Source organism: Pinus tabuliformis, chromosome 6 (genome assembly GCF_031772625.1).
Source record: "Pinus tabuliformis cultivar Carrire ecotype Pingquan chromosome 6, CPIR1, whole genome shotgun sequence".
NCBI lineage: Eukaryota > Viridiplantae > Streptophyta > Pinopsida > Pinales > Pinaceae > Pinus > Pinus tabuliformis.
In genome coordinates, this window is record NC_142292.1 from 1,028,292,656 (window position 1) to 1,028,316,961 (window position 24,306).

Sequence of the window (24,306 nt, forward strand, 5' to 3'; positions counted from 1 at the left end):
TATAGTTGAACGTTCAATGTCTCATCATAAACTATCTTAAAAAATCCCAATAATGGGAGTGCATAAAGATAAAATCTAGTCCTCTAGGTGATTACAGACTTTTCCCTTTCAAAAGTTCCCCAAATATTGAAAAACTAAGATCCCTTCCTCCTTACCAAAGGGTTATTTTTATACAAAAGTGAGGTGACTCTTCACCTTCCATGGATATTCACCTACCCTCATTTCAAATTTCTAATTCACTTTATTTTCTAATTTTGTTTTACTTTTACATAATTGCATCAAAATTCAAAAAAAAAAAAAAATTAATAAAATAAACATTTAACTTGGTCCCAACCCCAAAATTGATAAGGCCACTTGGACTTGTAACTCTTGGGTCGCATGAAGATGCCAAACTTTATAATCTATTGCAATAGATAGAAATGTATAACTTCATATTCACATGTATTTGGTATTGTTCTCTTAAAGTCAGCTTGCATTCAATAAAATAACAAAGTGAACATAGTATGCATCTTAGCGGGATCCATTAGATGTTGTGCCAATGCTTCTTTGATCAGCTTTATATCATTTTCCATGAATGCTAGCTACCGTGAAAGAATTCGTAATAGCCCCAAGTTAAATTTCGATGTAAATAAATAATGTATGGACATTATGAGAGAAAAATTCAAAACAAGGTCATGTGACACATATGCCAAGTTGAATGAGGGGAAAAACATTACATTGGGATCCACATATGGTTATTTATTTATTGGATATGGAAATTGGCACTGGAAAGAGGGAGGCAATAAATGGAAAATTAATTATTACAGGCCAACAAGGACATGAGGAAAAAATGCAAGAGAAATAAAGGAAAATGAAATAAATTCCACTTTAGCAAGTGGGGAAGAGGAATAGACAATAAAAAGTTAAAAAATAGTAAAAGAATATGCATGCAAGGTAAATGAAGGAAAAAGAAAAAGAAAAGAAAATTTGAGAGAGAACATTCTAGCATTCTCTTTTAAGAAAAGAGAGGAAAAAGAGAAAGAAGCTACAACACTTAGAGACAAAGAACACAAGCAAGACACAAGGAGAGACAAGAAACAAAGGGAAGTAGCATAATAATAATTCATGTGGCAACCAAGAAGAAGGTGTGAACACTAGCTAGCAAGGGAAAAAAGGACAATGAAAAGAGTAGTGAACAAGAGTATTTTTGCAGGTAAATTTGTTCATGTTTGATGATCTTGCTGGGATTTAAATCCATGGTTCATGCATTAGTTTGTTAGACATTTTTTTTTGTCATTAGCATGGATATTCTCCTAGATTGAAAATCATGTATAACATTGCCTTATTTCATTTCCTGGATATCCATGATGTAATGGGTTCCCTGTTTGGTTAAGCTTTGGATGTCAATATATTTTGGATCCTGGTTGAGGTGGTGTTAGGAAAATCCCAAGGTTTGAGTGTAGAGATGGTTTTCTCTTGGTGATCTCTTGACAGGTGGATGGAGATAGGAAAATTCCTCTCGGTATGGTGAAGAAATTCTGAAGCATCCAAGATTGTATTGGTTTTGGTGATTCCTGGACCTAGTATTAGGTGAAATCATTATGGCTCGAAGGTGGAGGTGGTTTTCATTTCGATTCCCTGTTTGGTTATGTTTTGGTTTATCCCATGTAATCCCAAATTCAATCTTCGAATATGGCATGAGGGTGATTGGGCTAGAAGAAAGAATTGGTTCAGTCTCAATCTATAGTTGGGTCGAATGTGGGATTCCTTGACTTGGTTGGTACTATGCATATGTTAATATTTGTTATTCTTTAATCATATCAATGAGCACAGGTTTTGATTTAATGTGTTGATTATGTGACTGGTTTTTCATTGCTCCATTACTAGTTAAGTGTATTTTACATGGATAATTTATTTCTTGTTATATGCACTTCTCTTGTTATTGATTTGTTTCATTGTTTGATAGGATCATGGGTAATTTATATGAATGCATGTGATAATATGCATTTTTTTTCAATTAGAATGAGAGAGAAGGAAGCATTCTTGATGAACATATGATGAAACTAATGAAAAAATTGAACAAACTATGCGTTCTTGACCTACATGTACCATAGCCACAAAGTGTTTGTATAAATGAATAATATGTATTGGGAAATAATGTGCCACAACAAGACTAAGAACAAAACATGAAGCATTATACATATTTTTGAAAGAGTTTTTGAAAAGTTTCAGCAGTTGGCTTAAAAGTTGGCCTTAAAATTCTGGAACAAGTTTGTTGTTGCACTGTTAGAATGAGGAAATCTTGGCCATAGTTTCACTAAGGATGGGTTATCCATCTGGCTAGAGGCCTCTGGCCACACTAACAAGTTTATATCCATGTTGTTGAGCAATGAGCTAGGTCAAATATTGGTTCAAAGTCAAGGAAGGTGGTCACCAAGGAAAATAGGCTAATAAGAGTGTGACTAGGTGTCTTTAGGTGTTTGAAATCAAGTTTGACAAGTTAGACCCCGTTTCCTTAATTACATTTTAGAAGTTATGCCATGCATACTAACTCTCAGCTCATGTTTACCCTGGTAAGTATGTTAAAGTGGGTATATGTGGGGTGGGATGTTACAAAAGTGGTATTAGAACAGGTTCACAACACTAGAGCTTCAGGTAGATGCAGATTTTTATGCAGATCTATATGATTATCATGCATGTCAATTATTTTATTGTTATTATCATTATACCCATATATATGATGTTGTTACAGTTTTCATGTCATTATATTCTTATTCATGCATGAACTGATATGTTCTTGATATTATAATGTATCATGCTAATATGGATTGACCTGTGCAGATGCAATAGCCTCACTAGAAATAAATTGAGGTAATTCTTTCATTATGCCTTTTATTTTATTTATCTAACAGTGGCATGTTGCAAGAAAATATAAGGCCAAGAGATGAAGAGCATAGTGGTTGAGTACAGTTCATATGACTCCTTGCACAAAGCAGAAGACAAATCAGTGGGATGGGAGAAATCAAATGAGTAATAGGGAGAGGGAGACCCTCCCGATCTACGGACACATTAAGAAGTCAAAGGGAAGAGATATGAAGTTGTAAAGTTGATAATGATCAATTCATTGAAGCCTAAGAAAGGCTTGCAAAAACGCAAGAAAATAAAGTCGAGGTTAATCCAGTTATTCTTCAAAGCCTTTTAGATTTACAAAAACATGGATAGTTGGGGACCAATCATGGAGATAGACAAGAAGAAAAAAATAATGGGGCAGATGGAAGTCGGTCTTCAAAAAGGTATGGAGTGGACCGTGATGATACAATAAAGAGTGGCAGATCCTTGAGTACATATGAGAAGAGGGCTAGTGTGCATGTATTTTATTATATCTCTACTTTTGGGAGACATCATCATCATCACCATCATCATATGAGTGGGAAGGAGTATTTTCCAGAGGAATTTGAAAAATCCAAGCCTCCTACTTTTTATGGTGAGATGACCAAATAAGAAGATTCAAAAGCATGGCTACTTGGAATGAGAAAAAAAATTTAGGCTTCATGATTACTCAGACAATATGAAATCCAAGATATCTACTTTTAGTCTCAAAGGAAAATCAAATATCTGGTGGGAAGATGTCAAGCATGTTTGTGGCATCAGGGAAGAGAAGTTGACTTGGGAAGAGTTTGAAAGAATATTCAAAAATAATTACCTATCTAAGAGGTTCTATGATGGAAAGACCAAGGAATTCTATGAGCTCAGGATGGGTTCCATTTTAGATGAAGAATACACAACCATATTTCTAGAGCTACTGAGATATGTGCCATATCTTAAGGATGAAAATGTTGCTAGGTGTGGAACCTGATTATCTTCCTAATTTTTCAAAGGCTTTTTGTTTCAGTCACATTGGATCTGTTATCACAAAATCACTACTAAGGGCTGCAACCAAGTAAGATTTTATGTAACTCTTTCAACCAGACTTTAGACTAGGAATTAGCCTTCCTAGTCAGAGAGGGCTCTCTCACAGACTTATAATAGAAATCAATCACAACAAAAGATGGCTAACTCTTCACTCATTCATGAAAACAACAGCTGGTTGAACACATATCAAATTGGTCTTCATTGGGCTATGGAGTCTTACACATTTAATAAACAAAGCACAGTCATTTCATGGAAGTCAAGGCTCTTTGCATTAGATGTTCAAACATATTTCATACAAACCACAGCTTGCCAAACATACAGGAAGTCAGAGCATTAGAAATGAATTCTGAGTGATTATGTTATCACAAGGCTGCAAAAAGAACATTGAGAGAATACACTACAATCACATTTGAACAAAATAATCCATCGAGAATCTTGAGAAGAAATAACCACTGTTTTACTATTACTGTAACAAGTCTTACATTGGCCCAAATAACTCTGTTTTTGTATAAAATGTCCAACCTTTTTTACATCAGAGTCATTTCTATATATAGCAAAACGAAAATACTACTACCTGAGACTCCTCAACAAGCATGAAGGGAGCTCGGAATCCTATCATTAATTATCTTATCCATATCTAAACAAACTAATTAATTACAAAGGTATTGCGCTGTGAAAACAGAGGGTTCCATTCCCATTGAAACTTCAAGTCTATCTCCTCGTGTGCATTGATGCTTTCTTGAAATTTGACACCTGTATCACTTCAATGATAGCCGAGCCATGCTGGAAGAACATTCACTGAATGAGCAGTTTCGGATGCCTGATATGTGGATGATTCATCAACTGATAAGAATCTGTGCCCTATGTTCACGGTCTCTGCCTCCCATTAGTCTTCATGCATTAAAGATTATGCTTCAAGCCATTAAATCCTTTAATAATCACACATGATAGAAAAAACCTTATGATCTGACCACCTTGTAAACTGAACAGGTGTACCACTCAAAATCTCGGTAACCCTACCAGAACCCTAAAAATTCGGATATAAAGTGAAGACTTTAACAAAAGACAAAAATTTCACCTTTTCTTTAAATACTCACACCTGTCACCTTTTAAACATCTGAATGGCTTTATATAATCTCCATGCTAGCCTCGAGTCATCCCTTTAAGATTCGCTGACCTCAGCATCAATCTCAAATTTTTCACATAAACAGTCATCTACAGCAGTTTCGTAGCGCGCTACGAAACTGCTGTAGGTAATCAAAACTAAGCATATGAACCTTAAAGCAATAATGACTTAACTCTGTGATTTCTTCAGCTATTTTACACAGGTGTAAGGACTTCAAAAAGTTTCAAAAAGTTTCAAAACGATGATAACCAAAATTTACCAAAACTTGGAAGGCATATTTTCCCTTGGATTAATTAGCTAGTTTGCCTAGCTTCATCTTCAAACTGCTAACTTCTTCCTTTAAAACCTTGTTTTCTGCTCTTAAGCTTGTATTCATCTGTTTCATGATTTTTGCCTGCTTCAGAGCTGGCACCGTCCACACATATGCATCAGAGACTGAGTCAGTTTGACTCATCAAACTTGTTCTGCCTTTCATTACAGCCTTTTTATAATTTGCATATCTTACTGCCCTTTCCTTAGAAACATTTTTAATCTGAGGTATTTCTTCTTTTGTTTTTCCAGCTTGCTTCTTGATAGCAATAACATTTCCACCTTGACTGATGATAACCCTATTACCCTTGTTCTTACTTTTGGCTGCTTGAACTATTCCAGTCAAAACCTCAAGTACCTCTGTCCTAGGCACTTCTAAAGGTGCCTTCTTTTTCTGCGCTTTCTCCACTTCTTTGATTTGCCTTCTTGTGACTGGTCTACATGGCTTAAAAGCATATTCTTTACTAGGCTCTTCAAATTTCAACCTTTTAGAAGCCCTTGATTTTTTAGAACTTTCGGGTGAAGACTGAGTGAGGTCAATATGCATTGGCTGCACCGGGTGATCTTGCTCAAATTCTATTGGTTCAATCTGTATTGGCTGATCTTGCTCTAGTTCAATGGCTTCAAGTAAGTCATTTAAACTACCTTTTGAAATAGGGCTTTCTTCCACAGTAATTGACTTACCTTTCTCTTTGTTTAGTTGACCTCTGGTTCTCACCCTTGAAATTTTTTCAACTTCACTTGATTTAGCTTCATCCTTCTTTTTCTGAATCTTCTGCTTTGATGACTGAGGTGTTTCCTTAGATGATGACTTAGGAGTTTCCTTTTCTGATACTTTAGATGTCTCCTTAGATAATGGCTTAGGAGTTTTCTTCACTGATGATTCAGGTGTCTCTTTAGCTGCCACAGACTTCTCTGATTTCCTTGACTTAGTTTTAGGCTTCTTTTGGTCTGTCACTTCTCTCCTAAGTTCACCCAAAGTAGGTTCTTCACTCCTTTCTTCCCTTTCTCTCACAGGCAATGGAGTGAGGCCTGTTTTGCTTGGGAAACCGGCCATAAACACAAATGAATCCCAATCTCTGCCAATCTTTTGTAAACTATCCAACACCAGCAACTTTACTAGACCATGATGAAATAGAGATGTTTCACAACCATCTTTCTTTAACTGAATTTTATCACACATTTTGCTAATGCTTCTGAACAAATAGAAAGGTATGTCTATTGAAACCTTACCTGTGAAATGTAACAAAAGTTTGAAGTGGTAGGAGTAAACTTTATTGTACCTACCCTCGCATGTCAGGTATTTCTGGATGCATGTGAGTAGCGTAGCATAATGTTCCTTTATGTAACTCCTTGGCACCGCTTTGGTGAGGTCCTCATTTACATAAGGTTCCTTCAAAAACTCTTTACAGGGACTCATGTCGAACTTAAAGTTTTTGAACCATTCATGACCACCCCTCGGAATTTCAGTGACAGTGGAAATAGTTTCAGGAGACACAGGAAACTCTAACATTGACACCTTTGAATTCAGTCCAGTAAAATTCAATGCGAAAGCCTTCGTTACCTCTGCATGTCCCCCCTTCAATTTCTCGCAGAACCTCCAGCAACCGGCATTTCGAAAGGCTCTTGCTACACCTTCATCCCCGAGAGTAACATCTAACCCCTCCGGCTCTGTCCTCAAACACTTACCGGATCGGTGTTCCCTCTTTTCCATCTTGCTTCGGATATTTTCGCACAGGAAACTAATGGCAGCTTCAGCGCGAACACAATCTCGACTTTGGAGTGCAGGCTCGCTTGCAATGATCCCTTTAAACGAGAACTTGGGCTTCTCATACAGCAAACATGTTTTCACATTATGAAAACACATTATGACATAACCATACCTCATTAAAATCCCTTAAGCTGACATTCATATGCATGACTCTGGACCTTATGGCGGAATGATGATTTATCATGACCTGGAGAGGACATCAACTGACAAACATGACCGGACCTATGACTCACCCCTCCCGGATTTGACATTGCAAGAGAAAACGCTACAAAAACCCCGAAACCCCGATTTCGTAGCGCGGACAGTTCAAATTTAACAAAACGCGCTACGAAATGGCTGCTAAACAGTACGCTGCGAAAAGACAGAATCATCATTGCGCAGCTAAATGGACCAAACAAACATGCGCTGCGAAACTGCGCAAAGTACTAATGACATGACATGCTTTAACTAACAATGATGGAGGGTATCTAATGATTTTTTCCTTACACGAATTCACATCAATACCTTTTGAGATTCAAATTTCAAATTGACATACACCAATAAACTTATTCACAAAACTGAAAACCTTTATATGAAACTTATGGACAACCTTATATACATGAACTATAGTTCTAAGTGATAACAGGATCCCTATTCCTAACAGGGTGGAAAAATCACCCATTTAATCACCCTTAGGGGGGTGCAATGGCCGGGGGGGTGGCAAAATGATTTTCTAAGTGCACCCCCCCCCCCCCCCCCCCCACAGTAGGGGTTCAGGGGTAGTGCACCCAAAGTTAAATATAGATGAAAAATTTCCCTGTAAAACATTGTAATTTCGTAGTCAATCTAGGTCATTCATTGGGCCAATGATCTAATAGTAGAAGATATGTTAATTTAGATATTTTTTCCTTAGAAGTAAACCGTCAATTTATATGAGGGAATTGTATTGCAATTATGCATGATGCATGATTATTCTGAGCGAGAAAGAGAGAGGAGATTGTGTGAGAGAGAAGAGGAAATTCCAGCGGATCTGTTATAGGTTTTATCTCTTATTTTTGTTGGATAATATAAAAGGAAGGAATAGTTGTTTCTCTGTGGACTTAGCCCAAATTGGGTGAACCATGCATATTTTTGTCTCTCTTGTTTCATGTGTTTCGATGTTTTTGTTTCCACAATATTTTATGTGCTCCATTGATCTATGATCCAATTTTCTAACAAAATAAAAGATCCAAAGTTTCATAAGTGGATTGCCATTATTATTCAAAGACTAGATTGATTTTGATGAGCCTTAGTCATTGGAGGAAGCTATCAAGAAGTTGAAGCACTGTTTTGAATAGTCAAAGTGCAACACTGAGTTCAAGCATGACTGGAAGTGTACCAAGAATATTAAAGGAAAATGGCTCAAGAAGCGAGGAAGATCTCAAGGTGTAGGTGAGAAGGAAAATATGGCTCCTCATAAGAAGTTCAATGCAGCTGAGAAAGGACATGGGTCTCATCTTGTGGAGTTGCAGAATAAAGGCAATGGCAGAGAACCATGAGGTGTTGGACTTGTGGTGGAGACCACCGCAAGAAGGATTTTCCATTGCATCAGGCTGCCAAGCCTCAGATCTATAGTGCTCAGGAGGCGCAAATAGTTTCAGATGTAGCTCAGAACATTCCCAAGATCAATGCAACATGAACTACATGCAAAATGTTGACTAGATTCCCTAGTGTAGTTTAATAGGGATTGAAAAAGTCATGACTAAATGATGCAGTCGAAATATGAGTGTGAATCTCTCAACTTAAATGCTTCCAGTTTATAATTTTATTTGATGTTTTTAGAAGTTGTCATAAGCTAATGAATAATAACATATGCATAATAAAATCCTATATATGAATTACTTTAGAAATGCATGTCCATCAAATAGATATTAAATAATGATATGGTAGATCCATGAAGGTATGTTAGGTGCATACAATAATGGATGTGCATGCATAAATACTCTCATTCTATTGTCATAACATGATTCAAATTCAAATGGCTAAGAGTGGTTAATGATGAGAAGGAAATCATGAGTAAATTGACAACATGATTTAGAAACCACTAATAGTTTTGTATGTAGACTTGAGGAACCAAGGCTATGGAAAATAAGGTGTTGATGAGAGAATGGTACAAGTGACACCTATGCTTTTTTATATGTGTATTGTGACAAATTTTTGAGTGCATTAATAAGAAGTTTCCTTCCAGTGAGTGGTTTCTCCAAATATGTGTTCTAAGAACTATTAATTATGATTCTTGAATGTATGCACCCTTAAAGTATTGTTTGAATGCTTAATTTAGTGCACGATATGAGTATGTTCTTATGAGATTGCATGAAGGAATGTTCATATTTTAAGACAATTGTACTAACACAATATGTGTTGAGACAACTAATATGCACATGAGTGCAAGTGGGTGCTAGTTGTAGCACTATGGCTAATGACTATGAGTTGATTGTATACTATGTCATGGTTGTTAGTCTTGGTAAAAGGATGGCTTTAATTTAATAATTATAATCTTGGTAAAAGGATGATTTCAAATTAATAGACATGATGACTTGATCCTTGGAACATATCACTGACATATGTGAACAGTTGTAGAGCAACATGCTTGGTATTAGCATGGCAAGGTAATAGTTGATTTTTTATGTTCATATAACTAATCGTTGGGTGAATGTGATAGCACATAATACAACTCAATTGCAGCAACATAAAAGGGTAAAAGAAAGCAATGGGGTGAGAATTCATTTGGCTATGTTTGGAAATTGTTGTTCCAAATGAATGTGTTCTTTGCACAAATAATAAGAGGTTCTCTTAACCTTGATTTTGTATGACATTATGTGAATATCTATTATTTTCATGAACATGATGATGATTAAATGAGTATATGCAATGCCATTGTATTGACATGTTTTTGTTAGGAATCATCCTTATGGAAGAATGATTTATTATTCTTATAAAATTTTAAGAATATATGAATGGCATGGTTGGGATAACACAATAAGGTTATCTGATGAAATTCCCTGTTTTGTGAGGAATCTAATAAGAAAGTGGGAATTCTTGGTGTTAATTATTTATATTATCATGTGATTATGACATTCATGTGCCCATGTTTATATTATGTTTATGACCAGAAAATATTGACTATGATGTCAGCAGGTATACTAATTACTAATTAGAATCCTTGGTTAAAGGATTGGACATATATGCCACTAAGTGTTGTGCCTTAGGGTTGATAAACCACTTAGAAGGCTAGTTGGGTCCATGGGAAATAATGGACAGTGAAATGACAGCCATGAAAATGGTACAAAGGAGGTTCTCTAAACCTTGAACTTACTTGATATGTATATAAATATGTGTTATAGCCGTGAACATGATTGGTTACTAAAGTTATGCTAAGCCATTGTGACAAACAGGTTCTTGTCAAGAATAATTCTTGTGGGAGAATGATGGTATAGATGGCATGAAAATATTCTCAGTTGTAGGAGGAATCAATTGAGAAAGAGGTAGCCCTAGTTGATTTATGATTTTTGTATTATGTGCTTATAATTATTCCCATGTTTATGTTATGAACAAGGAATATTCAAGGATACATCAATGGAAAGAAAGTAGTGTAATTTGTGGTATGTTAGGACAATCATGGATAGTGGAAGAAACCAAATAAATAATATATCAGTTGTGGATCCACATAGCAAGGCATGGGAAAGACACTAGAGCCAAGGTTTCCTGCTAGAGACAGTGTGGTCTCTGGATGTGCAATACTACTAGTGTGTACATGTTGTACTATTCCATGTATATTGTGTGCGTATTGTATTATAATGTGTGTATTCATTTTATTGTAACATGTGTATTCATTGTGTTGTATAATGTGAATATATAAATGTGTTTTTTGGTACACCATGTGTATGTGTATGTATTGTATAATGTGTTGGAACAGGTATTTATGGGACTACCTGGACCCTTATTGTTGATTAAGGGTGGAGGTGTAAGCCTTTGTATTCCCTTGTAGTTGATTTAGGGTGGAGGTGTAAGCCCATGGATTCCCTTATTGTTGATTTAGGGTGGATGTATTAGCATCTAGATTCCCTTGTTGCTAATTGAGGGTGGAGGTGTTGACCTATGGATTCCCTTGTTGCTGATTCAGGGTGGAGGTGTGAGCCTTTGAATTCCCTTGTTGTTGATTAAGAGTGGAGGTTTTAGCCTCTGGATTCCCTTGTTGTTGATTGAGGGTGGAGGTGTGAGCCTCTGTATTCCCTTGTTTTTGGTTGAGGGTGGAGGTGTGAGCCTCCATATCCCCTTGTTGCTAATTGATGGTAGTGTATCCTTTTTTATTTGTTGGTTGAAAAAATGTACATATGTATATATATCATTGTAAATATTGTATCAAGTTGTGTTTATAAAAATCTATAAGAAATATGTTTATCATGTTTTTTATGATTTTATCTTGTCATAAGAGTCATAAAACATCGAGGACAGTTTCGCCCCCAAAGGGGAGGAGTTTGTAACAACCCCGGGTTCAATTTCCATGTAAATAAATAATGTATAGACATTATGAAAGTAAAAATAAAACCAAGGTCATGGGACACATATTCCAATATGAATGAGGGGAAAAAAATTACATTGGGATCCACTTGTGGTTATTTATTTATTGTCTATGGAAATTGGATTTGGCAAGAGGAAAAAGGAATTAAATGGAAAATTAATTATTATAGGCTAGCAAGGAAAGGAGGAAAAAATCCAAGAGAAATAAAGGAAAATGAAAGAAATTCCACTTCAGCAAGTGGGGAAGAGGAAGAGACAAGAAAAGGATAAAAATAGTAAAAGAATATGCATGCAAGGATAATGAAGGAAAAAGGGAAAATAAAAATTGAGAGAGAACATTTGAACATTTTCTTTTGGGAAAAGAGAGGAAACGGAGAGAGAAGTTACAACACTTAGAGACAAGAAACAAAAACAAGACACAAGGAGAGACAAGCAAGGAAATCAAGTATCTCAAGAGGAATTCGTATGGTAGCCAAGAATAAGGTGTGAAAAGTAGCTAGTAAGGGCATAAAAGGACAGAAAAAAGAGCAGCTAGTAGGAGGATTTTTGCAGGTAACTATATGCATGTTTGATTATCTTACTAGGATTTGAATGCATGGTTCATGCATTGTTTTGTTGGCCATTTTCATTTTCAATGGCATGGAGATTTGTGTGGCTTGATGGTCATGTAGAGTCTTACCTTATGCCATTTCCTAGATAACAATGATGTAGTGGGTTTCCTTTTTGGTTGAGATTTTGATGCCAATATATTTTGGATCTTAGTTGAGGTGGCCTTAGCAAAATTGTAAGGGAAAAGGGTGGAGATTATTTTCTCCGGGTCATCCCTTGATTGCTGGGTGGAGATAGGAAAATTTCTTTGGGTATGGTGACAAAATTTTGAGGCATCCAAGCTTATATTGGTTTTATTAATTCCACGACCTGGTAATAGGTGAAATCACTGTGACTCGAGGGTGGAGGTGGTTTTCCTCTAGATTCCATGTTTGGTTATGTTTTAGTTTATCCCATTTAATCTCAAATTCAAGCTTGGAATATGGGACGGCAGTGATTGGGCTGGAAGAAAGAATTGGTTCAATCCCAATATATGGTTGGGTGGAATGTAGAAGTCCCTGACATTGTTGGTACTATGCATATGTTAATATGTGTTATTCTTTAATCATATCAATCAGCATAAGTCTTTATTTAATGTGTTAATTATGTGACTGGTTTTCATGGCTCCATTATTGGTTAAGTGTATTTTACATGCACAGTGTATTTCTTGTTATATGAAGTGTTCTTGTTATTGATATGTTTCATGGTTTGACAAGCTATTGGGTGACTTATGAATGCATGAACCAATCTATGTTTTTTTGTAGTTAGTATGAGAGAGAAGCAAGCCTTCTCGATGAACATCTGATGAAACTAGTGCAAGCAGTGAAAAAACTATGTATTCTTGACCTACAAGTACCATAGTCACAAAGTGTTTGTATAAATGAATAATATGTGTCGGGAAAGCATGTGCCACAAAAAGCCTAAGAAAATAGCATGAATACTTATATATATTGTTGATAGAGTTATGGAAACATTTGGGTAGTTGGCTTGAAATCTGGCCCTAAAATTCTGGAACAAGCTTGTGCTCGCACTATCAAAACGAGGAAATATCAACCACCCCCACATTTAGTATGGGTTATCCATGCTATTGGAGGCCTCTGGTTGGACTAAAAGGCTAGTATCTATGTGGTTGAGCAGTGATCTAGGTCAAATATTAGTTTAGGCTCAGGGAAGGCGGTCACCAAGGAAAATAGATTTATAACAGTGTAACCAAGTGTCCCTAGGTGTTTGAAATCAATTCTAACAAGTTAGACCTCATTTTCGTAAATGCATATTAGAATTTGGTTCATGCATAGTAACTCTCATCTCATGCTTACCCAGGTAAGTATGTTAAAGTGGGTAAATGTGGGGTTGGGTGTTACAAAATCATTGCTTGTATTTCATGTTCATTATCCAACTTAGGTCTCATGTCTTGGGAGTAACCATATCATTCAAATGATGATATGTTGAAATATTGCAAATAGACCAAGACTAGAAGATCAAAGTTATCCATTATAATCAGTAACTTAGAAATATAATATTAAATTGGGGTGCAGTGAAAAAAAGCAATGTGATTTGAACCCGGGACATGCTTTATGGTGTAATGAAAAAATTATGTTATCAAACAAGATTGCACCGCGATATGAATTAGTTTATTCACACTATAAATCTTTCTTATGAAACAAGACTTAGTAATGCACCCTTGCGAGGATGGATCATGACACAACTATGTATATGATGTGATGCATCACATAACTTCATCACATGCTATACAAAGGGGTTGTGCCATAATGCAAAACTAAAACCTTGATACTAAAAAAATATGAAATGTGATGAAGTATTCATGCATGGTAATGAGGATAGGGTTATGTTGTAGCGGCTACAACCACCCTCCAAATTTTTTCCCATGCTTCATTTTGGAGCCTCCCTTCTACATCACAGTAGCTCATCTTGCACTGATCCAGGTACTTATGTCACGATTGAGCCTCATCCTTTTCATCTTGGCTTGTGTTTGCTTACTTGGTTTACTGTCTAACCCACAAGCCGATCTCTTGACTTGTTTTCCATCCAGTTCTGGACTTGACTTAGAGAATTGTTCAACCCTTAAGGGAAACTAGCCTTACTCTCAGGAATTACGTAATCCAAGCTGACAGTGAGCCTTGAGCTCAATAATTGCTCTGTTGCTGCTTTTTCTGTCGGTTTTGCTTGTTTATCTTGTGAGAGTGTTTTTTCACTTGTTTCTTTGAATGAATGTTGGAATTTTAACTTGTTTTAGCTTGTAGAAGTATTTTTTAATGTTTTTCATTGCCTTTTCCAAGTGTCGCATGCATCACCCTATTTTCACACTAAGGGTCATTGTTGTGGTGACTCCCTTCACATGCTTCATTTCCCTCCAAATTGATTGATTCCTGCACTTGTTTCACTTGCATGCATCGTCACTCACTCAGATATGCACTCAGCATCACACCATCCTTCAAATCTACTTGATTTCACACTCCACTTGGGCAGATCTAGGCTCCCCTTTCCCAGATCTTGTAGTTCCTTGCATGCACTGTGCATTTTGGAAGCTCAAGGCTTCAGCTTTGGCTTCTGGTATTGCACAAAAGTAGTACTAGTTTGGCTCCAACTACGCACTTCATAATTCTAGGAGCCAGATTCCCAACTTGGCCACTGAGATTGTGCAATGCATAGTCTCTCCCGGCCATGGCCCGAGACTGAACTATGGATTGCGTAGTTTCGGTCAACAAGCCTCCCCACTAACTGTTAGGATTACATAATAAACAGTTCCAACAGGGAGTTAGTGACCTCTGTGAACCAGAATTATGTAGTTTGTCCCATCATGAGCCTGATTTTTTGCTTGGTCTTGTCTTGAAGCTGCTTCTGGTTTTAAGCTAACATCTTCCTGCCATGAGTGTCCTCTATGTCTCCAGGTACAAAGGTTGTTGAGAATCTCTCTAGAAGTTACAGTTAACATGGCCTCCAAGCGATATGCATCAAAGGAAACCATGGAGAACAGTACTGGGGAAGCAATTGAATAGATGTCAATTAATCCACCAGTTTATGCAAACACTCAGTTGTTCATTGAGAAGTATACAATATTAACATGGTAGAAAATCAAAGATACTTTTACAGAGGACTTCAAGGAAGACTTAGAGGATCGATAGGTTTACCTTAGCATCCACTGGTCAGGATTATACAAGGTTGCATGCAGGTACCCCATCTTCCCATGTGTAGACATTATCAGCTGGATTGTCTCACACACAGATCTAGAGACTGTGACATTGAGTAGTGCCAGCGGGATAGAGCTTTCCACCTTTAGGGTGGCGAACTTTCAGTAGATTTATCATTTACCTCAACCAGTTAAGCACATGGACACACTCTTCTATGTCACCCATAGCTTTGTGAATACTACAAATATTGTCAAGCGCTAGGTGAAAGAGTCATCAAAGTTCAGACAGACACCCAATCATGTTTACAAGACAAAGTCTCTCAAGAAGGCTTATCAGTTCTTGATCATTTTTTCATGCAGAATACATGGTCAAGGGAACACAAAAATCTTTCATGAAGATTAGGTAGTCATGTTGGACCAGTTGGTGAGTGATGGGAATCCATTCAACTGGTCAGACTTTTTGTCTCATCATTTAAAGTTCCATGTGACAAACACCTATAATCTTCTTAAGAATGAGCAAGTGAGATTCTACATTTCCACATGCTTACTTGATGCAATCATTTCCCAGCATCAGTTTCTTAGCATTAGCTCGACATGAACACCTAAGGATATTGTCATCAATGTTTATTGTAAGTTGATTTCTGACTACAACTATCAAGAAGTGATGGCAAAGCTAATTGACCATTTCAGCATCCCATTGTATAAGATAATCTTTGAGTAGGATTTTTCTTCTATGTCCCAAGAAGAAATGGAGGTGATAGTGAACATTACATATTGGTATGCCTCACCAAGTGGCACCTTCATTAGAGTGTATGGCATAGATAATCCTATGCATGTTCTACCAAGGTATTCCACTGAAAAATTGGTCATGCAAGAGGTCTCATATCACCTCTCCACAGGGTTGTCAGCAGCACTGCATAGGAAGAAGAAGGCACCATGGCCCACTCTTCCTTTACAGATCAGATTGTATGAGATTAAGAGCTTGAAGGATGTAGATGTCAAAGCTAAGGAGATATTAGGATTTGAGTTCAGCACCAAAGACTTCAATCCATATGATCCTCATGGTATTTGCAAGGACCACTGTGCGAGAGTGTACTTTCCATGGATCCATGGGACATTTCACTAGCACGAGGAGGACCCTTGGAGGTATGATACAATGCCTCCAAACTCCATGAGCTGGTCAGTATAGCAACATATTGGAAAGATTCTCTACAACAATGTTGAGAAATCAATGCCAGTAGGATTAGGGTTAGATTTCCCTTTCTTGATGATTACTTATGAATTATGTTGGCTTCTTTTACTTATTTGTTATATTATCTTTCATCAAGAAATTACCAAATTATGTGTGCATGAAGATCACAAAAAAACACAAGATGTAAGCACTATGTCAGGGAAAAACCCCTATCTAAGGGAAAACCTAGTTAAAATCTCTTCCTTCAATAGTTTTCTTTCAGCCTCTTCAACCTAGACATAGACTTCCTCCACACCAATCCATCCTCTCCTTCTTCAATCCAACCTTCAGCCTCATAGCAACAACACTTCGACCCTAGAAAATTTGACTTGGTAGTTGTTTGGTAAATTTAGTGTCCTAAATTGCTCTACATACATTATCAATTCGGGTATCATAAATTGATGAAGTGTAGTGCACTATATGTGCTAGATGACCCTTCTTACTTCATTGTTTTTGAGTTTTATGTTGTTTTGGGGGTTTTTGGTCATTTAGTTCCTAATAGATTACAATGTAACTATTAAAATCCTAGATATAAATTTTGTAAAAGACTACTAAGAACCTAAAAAGGAGAAATAAAAGTGCTTTAAGCAAGATTTGGAAGTAAAGTTTAATCAAGAAATGAAAACAAAGTTTCTATTTCTGCTCTTATCATTGTTTCCAAATCATGAACTAAAAGAACTTAAAAGTGAAATTGCAACTACTGTCTAATCAATTGTAGAAACAAGACTAAATGAAATACGAAAACTGAGAGGGAAATTGCAAATATCTATGATGAAAACAAAACCAAAATGAAATACTAAAACCGAAAGTGAGATTACAACTAATGTTTAGTCTATTGCAGAAACAAAACTAGATGAAAAACTAAAAGTGAAATTGCAACAAAACTAAATGAAATACTTAGTTACTCTGCCTCTCAATTTTGGAAGACAAACCTCCTTGGGATGACATTTTGAGGAATTTTGTACTTCATTATTCTGAAAGAAGATAAATGCAAAAAAGGCAGAAAAGACTCATTGCATGAATGAAGTACTCATAAATCTAAGATGGTGGTTGTTGGATTCGGTTTCACAGATGGCTGTTGGAGTCTGTGGGTTCAGGAAGTTGTTTCGGATCCCATCACTGTGAAATGTGTACAAAACAGAGTCCTATTTGCCTTTGGTCTCCACGTTTGACTTCTTCATTGACCAGAGTCTTGTACCATCTTCCTTATCGACCTAGGTGAGGTGAATAGGACACAATCCATGTCATCATGATTTCCAAGCTTCCCATGTAGTTATTTTCTCCTTCTGAGACCTGGAACCTGTTAAAGCATGAAAGTAGTTGCGGAACAACCGATTAGCGACAGAATAGGCTGCATTCCATAGCTAAAAAACAAAAACTTATTCAAACAGCAAAACATAAAAGTATAACATGTAAATCACTAAAATGTTCTCCTTAAGGCAATTTATACTAGTTATTGATGACAGGGATGCATTTTCTTCATGGAAAACAAAGAAAAGGGATGAGAAGAGTTGTTAAGGAAAGGGAAGTTTTGAGGCTCAACATATGCCCACTGTAAAACCATTGCATGTCCCCATGATATCAAAATTGTCAACTTCCTCCTCCTATTGCATCTGTTATGATATTTCAGCCAACACATCCAACTTCCTCTTCTTGCTTTCCTTTGCACTGACTGCCATCCTTGGCTTCCTCGTAATAAATCTATAATTGAGATTAATGAGTGTCTTGTTCAGCTTCTTGTTTTCCATTTTAAGTTTCCTGTTATTTTTGTACCATAGTCCCAAGTGTAGCATTGTGTTGTCATGAATAGCTCTGTCCAGCTTATTCTATTCCCTTAAAGTTTCATTTTCTTTTTGGATGTGCCTGTTCAGAATTTCTAGCTCATAGATCTCATGTTTGAGGGAGCTAGTTAGAGTTTCTTGTGAGGTGGAAGGCTGCTCTGGATTAGCTAAATTCCCTAGGTCTACTGAGGTACTCTTTTTCTCTAATGACTCTATCTAGTCATAGATTTGTTGTTGTACTGGATCAATGCCAGGAGAAGCTCTACTTGTGCTGCCTTTAAAATTTTGTGGAGGAGATTTTGTGGACTTTGTTCATATGGAATACTGTCAGGGGACTAAGATGGAGTTTCTTCCTCTAAATTTATAAACTAGGCCTCTTTTGATTTCACCTTCTTCACCTTGCCTCGGAGTCTAGAGCTCCTCCTCAAGTTTTGGAAACTTATGGTTTCTTCTTTGGTGTCCTTTTTCCTTTTTCCTTTCTCCTTGTCTTTCTTGATTTGTTCGTTGATCTTGGTTAGTCTTCCAAAAAGCAATTATTCATCCTATTTAGGTGATGAAGGTTCAAGAATATCCTTATTGATTTCTTCAACCCTTTCTTTCATTTTTCTCCTCTGCTTAGTCTGCTTTCTGATCTCTATTTTAGGAGCTATTTCTGCATCATCTTTTTGTGAGGAGCTTCCAATGCTGACATTTCTCCTTCTACTCCTTTTAGCATGACTTCCCTCAGATAAATCTGGAGCATCTTGGAAGAAATTCCTTACCAAGAAGTCCTCCCATGTATCCCCTACACTTCTCAAATGAAATTCAACTAAAATCTTCACTAGTCCATGGTGATATAGAGTGGTTTCTATTGATTCAAATTTCTTTTGGACATTAGTTTCCATTCTTCTCAGACTATTCAAAAGGAAAAAGGGAAGATTGAGGGTTCCATTCTCTAGAAAATTCATTAACAATCATATGTGATAAACATACATAGACCCAAACCTCCCTTCACATGTAATAAATTTTTGCAGTATTAACAACATGCTACTCCATTTGTTTTTGAGTGCAGAAATTGGAATCCCTTTTCTAAAAACTGAAATGTCCATACCTGGGTTTTTAAGAATCACCTTCCAGGATTCATCATGAAACTCTTTGTTCTTAAACCACCTTTCTCCTAGCCTTGGGAGTTCTATTGCTTCTGCTATGAAGGACTCGGTAACTACAAATTTAATGTCACCTATTTACACTTCCATTCCATCAAATGACCTGGCAAAGGATTTAGTGATTTCCTTATGGTAATCGTTGAATTTTTCAATAAAACACAACCAACCAGCCTTTTGTAACATTCCCTTTAGCTGCAGATATCCCTCCATGTATTTTACCCCTACGGGTTCAGTTCTAACAATAAGCCCCATAACCTCTGTTCTCGGCTACCCTTCAAAACTACTCTCACTGTCTGAGAAATGGAATGACTGCATATATGGTAATAAGAAGACTGTGTATACAAAAGCAGAATGATTATGGATATGGAAACAGGATGACAGGGTATATGGGAACAGAATGATTGGAAATAAAATGACTGTGAATATGAAACAAAATGACTGTATATACGGAATATATGGAAACAAAGTAACTGTATACGCAAAATGTGTGGAAACGGAGTGGTTGTATGCACAAAGAATATAGAAACAGAATGACTGTATGCACAAAGTGGCTACGTAAATATGAGAGAAAAACTTAAGAGTTGGCATGTAATAAATAAATAGTCAGGGTTTTAAGAGTCGTACATAGGTAGGTCATGTCATTAATTTGATCGTTAAAAAGTGTAGCTGTAGAAGTCTGGTTAAGTACAAGTTATGGAGTTTAAAACGGAGATCTATTATGAAGGAATCATTGGACTGTTTGTCATTGAAGATGGAAGATATGGCGGAGACATAGTGGCGATCAAATCACATGATGATTAATCAAGGAGACATGTGATCATACATGTTATACAAGCTTATGTTTTTGAATTTCTTTTTGAAATAAATTTTTGTATTTTACCTTTGGAATTTTCACCTTCTGCTTGCTAATATTTTGATGTTTGCTCCACAAGTGCTTTAGGAATGATTGGTCTTCAAAGTTGATTTTTCTTCAATTACCTGCATACAAGATTTTATTATGAACTGGACACATGTGCTTGGACTGATAATCCAATTGTTGCTGCAGAATCAGATTAGCTACAGAACAGGATCAACTACAGAATGAAATCAGCTGCAGAACGTGGAAATAGCTGCAAAATGTGAAACAAAGAGTAAAATATGGCTTATGAATGGATGAAATAGAAATGGTTGTGTAAGTGAAAATAAGACATGATGATAAATGAAGAATGGGGATGAAAGAAATGTTGGGAAAGGAAAATTTTATTGGTGAAATATGGCAATGGAATGAAGTGAAACTGTAAAAGTAAAACAGAGTGAAATGAAATAAGACAATGAATTTTGCATAATGTAGAGTGACTATGGCTTTTTGTCACCACTTTTTCAAAAAGGAAATGGAAAATATAGGGTGTCAGAAACTTCTGATTTTCACCCTGTATTTTCTGTATAAGCATGCCAATCAGTGATTGGTTTTCAACCTTATACAATTTTATTTTTTTTTTTTTTTTTTAGGATAGAAAAAATAAAGACTAAGTTGGTGGAGAAGAAGGATTCTTCTTCACTAACTTCATTTCATAATTGTTCTGAAAGATCTTGATGAAATCCTCCTTTGAAATTGGTTTTTGATATATTTTTAATCCATGACCATTCACAAGAAGAGGGGTTTGACTTTCATCTATTGTTCTAATCCTCACTACTCCATTATTAAAAACTTTTTCAATCTCATATGGCCCAAGCCAATGAGTTTGAAACTTCCCTTGAAAATCTTTAAATTTTGAATCAAATAACAGTGACCAATCTCCCTCTTGAAACCTCTTGTCCTTGATGTATTTGTCATGCCATTTAGCCCTCTGTTGTTGGACTATACCAGTCCTTTGAACTTCCTCTTGCCTGATTTCATCAAGTTCATTTAATTGCTCCAGTCTATGCTTTTGAGCCTCTGATAATTCCATCCCCAACTGAAATGCCATCTTGAAAGTTTTGACTTGGAACTCTATAGGAAACAAGACTTGTCTCCCATAAAAAATTTCATAGGGTGTATGTCCCGTTGTGTTCTTCCATGTAGTTCTATAGGCCCATAAGGCTTTACAAAGACTTTCTGCCCAATCTCTTCTATGTAGATGCACAGTCTTGGTGAGGATTCCTTCAATCACTTTATTTGTAAACTCAACTTGACCATTTGCTTGTGGATAATAGGGAGTAGATTTTCTATGCTTGATCTTGTACTCCTCCATAAGCCTTTCCATCATGTTGGATGTGAATTGAGATCCCTGATCTGTCACAATTTCTCTTGGAACACCAAAACGAGTAAAGATGTCCTCAAAAAGAAAACTAACTACAGATTTTTCGTTAGCAAAAGGTAATACTTTGGCTTCTACCCATTTAGTGATATAATTAGTGCATACCAATATATACTTTTTCTGCCTAGATGGAGGATTAGTTGGTCCAATAAAGTCTAAATCCCACTTTTCAAAAGGTTCGATAAGTACCTGAGTTTGTAATGGCATCTTATTTGAGGGAGCATGTTTCCCTACCCTTTGGCAGTTGTCCAATCTCTTGACATATTCTTTAGCATCTTTGAAGATGGATGACCAATAATATCCTAAAGAAAGGATTTTATAGGTTGTCCTCTTGTCAGCAAAGTGTCCACCACACGGCTCATCATAACATGCTTTAAGAATATCAGGCATTTCATCTTCCCTGACACACCTTTTGATTATAATATCTGGCCCTGTTTTATATAATTCGTTAGTGATCCATGAATATCTTGCACTTTCTTGAATAATATTTCTTTTCTCTATAGGAAACAAATGTGAAGGTAACTTCCCTGTAACCAAGTAACTAGCACATCTGCAAACCAAAGAGTTTGAGTAGTTACTGCAAAAAGATATTCATCAGGAAACTTATCTTCAACCAGAGAGTCTTCTTTGATATTCTGAATCCTGGACAAGAAATCAGCAACTGTGTTTTGTTTTCCAGGTCTATCTAGCATAGTAATGTTGAATTCTTGCAAAAGTAAAAGCCATCTTGTAACTCTGCCATTAGTAATAGGTTTATTCATCAAATATCTAATTGCAGAGTGATCTATATGAACAAAGGTTTCATAGCTTGTTATATAGTGTATGAACTTATTAATTGCATGAACAACAGCTAAAAATTCTTTTTCAGTCACAGTATAATTTAACTCAGTGGGAGTCAAATTCTTGCTTGTATAGTAAATGGCATAAGGAATCAAATCTTTTTGTCCCAATACAGCTCCCAGAGCTGTATCTGAAGCATCTGTGGAAATTTGGAAAGGAAATGTCCAATTTTGACCTCTTAAAATAGGTGCTTCAGAAATTTTTGCTTTGAAGGTTTCAAATGCTAGTTGGCAATCAGGATTCCAACTGAATTCACAATCTTTTGTAAGCAATTTGAAGAGTGGAGATGCTATTTTAGTGAAGTTTTTTATAAACCTTCCATAGTATCCTATAAATCCTAGAAAACTTCTAACATCCTTTTGGAAATTTGGAATCGATAACTTAGAGATGACTTCAAATTTAGATTTGTCAACTTTAATCCCATCTCCCGAAATGTGATGTCCTAAAACAATACCTTCTGTAAACATCATAAAACATTTTTCATGGCTTAGTGAAAGGTTTTTTTCTTTACATATTTTAAGAACTTTTTCCAAATTTTCCAAAGCTTCTTCAAATGTGTTTCCATAGACTATAAAATCATCCATATATACCTCTATACAATCATGTACTAGATCAGAGAAAATTCCTAGTACTACTCTTTGGAATGTTGCAGGAGCATTACATAACCCAAAAGGAAGTACTCAATAGGCAAAAGTTCCCCATGGACAAGTAAATGTGATTTTATCATGATCCTCAGGTGCTACCTGAATTTGATTATAACCACTAAAACCATCCAAGAATGAGAAATACTTCTTACCTGCTAATGTATCTAACACTTGATCTATAAAGGGAAAAGGAAAGTGATATTTATGGTGTTGGAAATAATACTGAGAGGGGGGGGGTGAATCAGTATTATCACATTAATAAAACTTTTTCAATTCCATAATCAGATTTATATATGCTACTTCCACAACTTCTTAAGATTAAGTTAATCGATCTTCAATGAGTGCATTAGGACATTATCAACCATATTATCAGTTAATAGATGCAGTAACATAAAGTAGATCATCACACATAAGGCACACACATGAACACAATGATATAAGGTGGAAACCCAATGCGGGAGAAAACCACCTGCTGCAAGTCATCTCAATCTTCTTCTTAATAAGAAAATCCTTTTACAATATTTGTACTGGTGCAGCCTCATACCAGTACGGGAGCTACAACCCCCTTTTCTCTTGTACTAGCCGATCCATTTACTAGTACGCAGGCTACTACCTGCTACAATGCTCCAAAGATTTCCTTTAGCTCTTGTACTAGCTTAGATACTAGTACGTAGGCACTGGCCTACAATCTTCTCTGCTCCAAGTACCACGTTTCATCAATTTTCATACTGGATACACTGAAGCACAACCCATAAACTGAAAGGCCACATTTCATCCAATTTTCATACTGGACCCAACAACAACATTGAAGCTCAAACAATCTTCTGAAACACCCAATCAACTGAAGTAACCAGATCAACAATAATAGGACCAAACCCAGAACACAACAATGATAAACAAGGATTTTAAGAGAAGGAAGCACCCTGCTCAACTGCTACCCTGAGTCCGGACTCACCCTGCTCAACTGCTAGCCTGAGTCCCGGACTCACCCTGCTCAACTGCTGGCCTGAGTCCCTG